The following is a 7,227-nucleotide window of genomic DNA, read 5'->3' on the forward strand; positions in this document are numbered from 1 at the left end:
GTGTTTGTTGTCATCAGCAGTTCTGACAGTTGTTCCCATGAAACACAAAACAACAGCAAAGGAAGTGGCCAGCGGTTGCTATCAGAGCATCTGAACAGGCTCAGAGTTTTAATCCCTGGTTTAGATGAGTTTCCCCGATCCACTCTGCAAATCCCCGATGGAATGTGGCCGCACGCATGTCGCCTTCACTGAGATACGGATCGACTGATGCGGCCTGCGGAGCGGCCTCGTGGAGCACATGAACAAAGCCAATCCCCTCCAGGTCGAGATACCGCAAGGTGCAGCCTAACTGCCTGGAGAGGCACCAAAATGGCGGTTGGGTGTTGGGTTCATAGGGGCGAAGAGGAAGAGAGCGGCGGCACGGAGCCACCAGGGCCGCCCGTCCCACCCCTGCCTCTCCTATCTGAGTCACGCAAGGAGGAGGAGATAATCGCAGGTGAGATCACCAACACCGGGTTGAACTGGAGGTCAGGAGAAGCTCCCACAATGCCCCTTGTTTTCACAGAACACACCAGCATTGACCACGCCACTGACAACAACGTCGTTACGATGCAATCGCGTTTTCTCCGTGCTGTCTGTGTTGTTGTTGTGGCGCGACAAGGTAACGGAAATATTCATAATCCCCACATTGTTGGTTCGCCAGTCATAACATACAAAAGACGAGCTGCGGCGCCGACGCCAGCCGAGCCCCAAAATGGTCACAGTCGGCTCAGACGGCCGAATGGACTTGTTTGTCCCTATAAGTTCAGCGAAGGAGCGATGAAAGCTGGAGCTCATATCCAGCGCAGAGGTCAGAAAACTGCATTCCCCACATTCCTCCTCCGTCAACAAGCTGCTGAAAGACGGCTTCACTGAGGCTGTAATTACTGCCAACGCACACTCACGGGAAATATTATCATCAAACTTTTCTCTGTCAAGTGTGTGTGACGCACGTCCGAATGCTTGTATGAGTGTGATATGGGACATACGATATGTGTGACATGTCCTTGTTCCATTTTGACGCTCAGCAAATGTCTAAAAGTCTCATCTGCTGTTAGAAAAGTAAACTGGTTCCCAACATTTGGGATTTCCCAACAATGATTCTTTCTTTTTACAGCTCGTTGACTGATTTTAAAGGCCCGGAAAACCTACTTCCACAATTAGTTTCTCACTCTGAGTAACCGGGTCCGACGCGGACACCAGGGTGTCTGCCAAATTTGGAACAATTTTGGTTATTTCACAAGAGATTTCTGTATTTTCTGCCTTATCTGTGCTCTTCTCGCTGGATTGTGAGAATGGTTATGAATGTCCTTGTTTTCACATGCTTTTGTTTGACCTGATATTAAAGGCTGTTTTTTATTTTCTATAAAAGTAAATTGAATTATTTTGCAACATATCATGCTTTTAGTGTTCATGTAAATGCTGAATAACTGTGTTTAAACATGTTTTTTTCCATTTTCGCTTGCAACGAAACGAAAGTTTTCTTTCTTCTTCTCTTTTTGTCTGTTTTTGTTTTTTCTGATTTCTTTCAACAATCACAAAATAAATCAGAATTGCCAAATTATTCTGCGACATATCTATATCCTTTATGTGTTTTACCACAACTTCCATCTAAACGCAGGTAAACTGTGTTTGCAGCTGCTGAGAGTGAAAGTAGATACATAAACGTGTCATTTCAACCACATCTACACGCATTAATAAGTGTTAGAAACCTGTCAAATGAAGAGAAAGCAACTTTCTCTTTCTCACATTCAACACAAGAAATCTCAACTTCAAACTCGACCTAACTCCTCCTGGTTTGTGTCCATGCAGCGTTATTAGCAATAACAAATTCAGAAGGTTCAAAGTTCATGTAGCAGATCTGTGTGTTTCGATGTGTATTGAATCGTCTGCCAGGGAGAGATACACACTGGAAGAATTTTGTGATTTCCAAATGCTGCAGCTGGTATTTGTTAAGTTATTTTTGCAAATTACGACAATAAAAATAAATCTGAATTCTCTCATAACTTGGCACACAGTGGGAGTTTTGTCATCTTGATATTTGCCTGTGAAATGTGTTTCTATCCAGCTACAGTATCTTCATTAGAGAGTGTCTGTCAGAGGAGGAAGTAATCATGAACTCCTCTCCGTGTGTGTGTGTGTGTGTGTGTGTGTGTGTGTGTGTGTGTGTGTGTGTGTGTGTGTGTGTGTGTGTGTGTGTGTGTGTGTGTGTGTTGTACATGTATGTGTCAGGTATGTGTGTGTGGGAGCAATTTGCCAGCGTGGGCAGGTGAGCGCAGCAGTCATCCCCTTCCTCGGGCGTTTGTCAGTGAGTGACAGCTAAAGCGGAGGGAGGACAGACAATACAGAGTAAGGCGAGCTGTGGAAAACACGCTCGGCCATGCCTCCGTCACCGCCGCCGCCGCCGTGCAGCTAACGTGACATGTCAACTTCACACCGCAACGCTTTGTTTACGCATCACCTGTCAAACTGGAGAGGGGGCTGAAGTGGAAAGAGGCTCTCATTAATACCAGCTGATGATTAATATTTCCAACATACAGCCGAGTGATACATGTGACAAGAACTCCCAGCTGAGGCGTCGCCATCAACTCTGACTGGAGTCTTTTGTTTCTGTAAACTTCTTCTTGCAGCAAAGTTTCTCTGAAAGCAGAAACTCTTCAGGTTGAACTGAACCTCAGTGGCTGTAACTCATTAACACAATAGCACTGACACCAAAGCACCAACTCGGCCATTTTTTCCACCAGATGGGGGGGGGGGGCCTAAACACTTGGTGCCCACTTGGTGTCCACTACATCATCATCAATAGACGATAAAGATAGAGCGTCTAATTCCCCCAAAAGCAACATTGTGTCGTGTATTAACCACCAAAACCCATTTTAATCTATAGTAAATATAAACACAATTACATTTATGGAGTCACTAAAGTTGTGTATTTATAAATCCCCACGAGAGAGAAGGCCGACATCTCCAACGTTCGGCAACTCACACCAAAACAACCGAGATGGAAGAACTGCTCTACAGGTAAGAGAACAAATATGTATTTTGTTACTTTTGGGGTGAACACACAGTGAGAGGATTTCTAATTACAACTGCTCTGCAAAATCAGTGTGTGTGTGTGTGTGTGTGTGTGTGTGTGTGTGTGTGTGTGTGTGTGTGTGTGTGTGTGTGTGTGTGTGTGTGTGTGTGTGTGTGCGTGTGAGCTTCACCGTGCAGGATGCTCTAATTGACCGACTGACTGAGTGGCTGTTATTCGGCGGGTTAGGACCTGCTGTGCAAATCACTCAAGGCTGCCTAATCATGCATTGTCTGCGGCAGTGATGGCTGCGTGAAGGAATGCCAAACTTCACCTCGCGGTCAGAGGGAGTCACCGCCGGGCCTCGTGGATTCAAGCAGGGACAGGCCGCCCCGGTCCAGGTCAGGACCGCTTGAGTCGCACTTCCCCTGTACCTCGTCTCCGTCACCACTAGCATTGTTTAGTTTTCTACTAACACGCCTGTTTACATGATGCTTGACTCAATCATCAGTGTGCTGAGGAGTTAAAGTGGTGCAGCACTGTCACATGGCAGCGTTACGGGTTTGAATCCCGCTGAGACCTCCCACCCTGACGTCCTCAGATTTCATTTAAAGTCATAATTGTTCCTGTATCGCTGTATTTTAATCTACAAAGCAACATTATAGTGCTGAAGATTATACCCAGAATTATTGTATAAATGTGTGTTATGACCTTCGACCCCCCCCCCCCCACACACACACACACACACACACACACACACACACACACACACACACACACACACACGCCACCTTTATTTAGCTGGTTATCATTATTTGTAAAGAAAACTCTTTGTGTCACTTGTACAAACTCATGTAAGAACATTATTTTGCAGGGGAGGGGACATGCACATGTTTATGTTAATAACAAAGTATGGAAGCTAACTAACGCTGGAGTGTGAACAATTGTTTCTGGATGTTATAAAGATATATATTATATCCTGTAGCACACATTAGCAGTATTGTATTGTAGCTGTTTCTAATGTGACACAACATAAACTAAGTGTTTCTGTACAAGTTTAGACACGTTAGTCTCGTCTGAACTAGTAAAGTTATGATAGCAGCCAATTAGGAAGCCTGTGTTCATCTACATGTGTTTACCTGTTCTTTACACAATTAGTGGAAAAGTGAAAGATTAAAGAATATATTGGAGAAAAACTGTCTTCATAGGTTTCATAAAACTTATCAGACAGGTTTGTTTATGAAGCGGGCTTTAACCAAGATTCTGCCAAAAGAATCTGGACTCACGGAGACGTCTGTGTTTTATACGTTCAATAAAGAGGTCGACGCAGTAAACGTAAATACAAGACGACCAGGAATGTGTAGCAAAGGGAGTAAACCAGCTGAATTGTTGATCTCATGCTTTCAGAATATGGCTCTGATAGTTTAAAACATTTACAAGAATGGTGATGAATGTGGTTTCAGGAGGTCGTTAAGTACGGCACAGATACGGAAACTAGGCATGATCTCCAATGTTATGTTATATTATTTTAATTATTGTTATAATGGAACTTCAGACTCATTTACATCAACACTGTGATTATTGTTCTGTAAATGCTCTTATTCTGTCTCATCTTGTACTAATTGTTATGTTTTGCTGTGAAGCACTTTGGGCTGCAACTCTTGTATGAAAGGTGCTATACAAATAAAGCTTATTATTATATTATTATATTATTATATTATTATTATTATTATTATATTATTATTATTATTATTATTATTATTATTATTATATTATTATTATTATTATTATTATTATTATTATTATTATTATTATTATTATTATTATTATTACAACTGTTCTTTGGCAGTATTTACAGCATCTATTAAAATCATCTTGTAACACAATTTCGTTGTTTTTTCCCGTCTCTACTTCCCGTCCTCGGCGTTTCATTAGATTTGCTGTCGATATGAACACAGATTACACCGAGGAGGAGAGCTGCTCACAAAGGAGAGCTGCAGGGACGACCCGGAAGTCAGCATCGCACTGGTTCCCTCCACAAAACACTAACGGGATTTTTCCTTTGTATTTTGGATTATAGCAGAAAATAAACTCTGTGGGAAACAAAAGTTTATGATACTTACACTTATACTTTTATGCTTTATGAGGCGTATGTAAAATTGGCAAAAGTAAAAAGCTAACGCTATAAACGAGCTACACCGTGCTCGCATGAATTCACGTCACCACCACTAGAGGGAGTACTCGTCTTCGGCGTGATGACGTTTACTCTCATTTAGCCACTTGTTAGGAATCCCTTTTTTAATTCACAACTTTACTGACATTAAAAGTTAAATCCTCTTAAACTTGGGTTAATCGCAGAGTTTATTTAAGGCATTAAAAACCCATTGACTTTGAGACGAGGGAACCAGAAGTGTTTCAGGACTCACTCCTGCAACATTCTTTATAAAGTGCAAAATTACCACAAAATGTTCCGGACTTATTCCTGCTCCCTGGAGGATGAACCGTTTTAGTTTGAATGACCCGCATGACCTTTCATAGCTTTACATATTTATCTTTCAGAAAAGGTCAATCTTAAGAATGTTGTTTTTGTGCTAACACGTTCAGATGTCTTTTTAAAACGGGTAAACTATTTGTATTTATGAATGTTTTGTAAAACTGATTTTGACGGGAGCCAGCGTGCATCACGCACAATTCTCAAACACTTTTTAAAAAACTGTACACGGTGAAATCTTTGACTTGTGGAAACTCAAAACCGGATTTTCTTGCTGAGATCGTCAGAGGTGTGTCAGCAGACTGTAAATCATAAGTCACATATGAGTTATCATTACTGTATGTTCAGCTGTAATAGAGGTCTGAATATGAGTCTGTCTGATAAGTCGCCCGTGTGAAGACTTGTAATAACCTGAAACTTGCAAAATATGGCTGAAGAAATTCCTCCTGATGACAAACTTATGTTATTTATAGGGATTTTATAGGAAAAACTACAAATATATTGGACCAAAAGCAGCTAGAAATTGGCAAAACATATTCCAAATGGGAAATAATATTAATCAGTCAAACACTGACAGAAGAAAACCTTCACTCTCCTCTAGTAAAGGTTAAAGCTGCATCAACAGGGACCATGAAGAGACTTTAACAAACAACACTTACACTTTCAATGATGGAATAAATTACCAATAACCCAAATAAACTGCACAGATGGAAGAAATTACAAATCTCTCACATGACCAGATCAGTATAAACTGTATGTAATAAAGATAATCTTTATTTAAAGAGCGCTTAAACATTTAAGTTACAAAGTGTTTCACAAAGACAGCTAAATAAAGTCATAAATCATCATTTAAAATAAAACTTATTGGGTGTATGAATCAAATTTAATGTAAGAAAATTCTGTTTAAATCTAAATAATCTAAGTTAACATGAACCTGTTTGTTGTCACGATCAACTGTTTACTTTCTGGTTTGTGCATATTTTTAATTTGCACCCTCACATTTACCTGTTATCATTATTATAATTGTTATGACACTTACTTTACATTTCTGGCTTTGTGTACATTTGGTTTTTGCATCTTCTTTACTTCGTTTGGCTTTATTTGCACTCTACATGTTATAAAGATCCCTCTGGATTAATAAAGTTACATCTCATCTTATTCAAAGCTGCTCGGCCTCTCTGTTGTGTTCTTGGATGTTTGTGTCTAAAGTTAAAACCTGGCATCAGGAGAATGCCATTAAAGCGTGGGAATCAACACGAGCACTTACTACGTTGCCCTTTTGTTCACTTTTGGTTGACACCAACCTTTGAACATCCGGAGATTATAAAATCATTCCTCGTGCATGCAGCGCCCTCTGCTGGCGGCAGAGAGAAGTGTCAGAAATCGTGAACAAAGTACATTTATTCTGGTACGTAAATACAATTACGAGGTACTTTGCTTGAGTATTTCCTTTTTCTGCTGCTTTCTACTTCAACTCAGCTTTAGTTAGACTGCTTTTCACATTAAAATGTTTCATTGAGATTAGATTTTAAACTTATTTTGTCTTGTTTGGGCTTCTCGATGTGTTTCAGATGTCAGTTCCACCAAAGGGAGAATTAATCTTTTCTACTATTATGAGGCTCAAAGATGTGAAACTCTCCAGTATTTCCCCAAAAGACAAAAGTAAAGTCACTGGAAACATATTTGTGAATCAGAACTTAGTTTCTTCTTCTCTCTTCTCCCATTAATCATCTCACGACCCCTC

Source organism: Cottoperca gobio, chromosome 1 (assembly GCF_900634415.1).
Source record: "Cottoperca gobio chromosome 1, fCotGob3.1, whole genome shotgun sequence".
Lineage (NCBI taxonomy): Eukaryota > Metazoa > Chordata > Actinopteri > Perciformes > Bovichtidae > Cottoperca > Cottoperca gobio.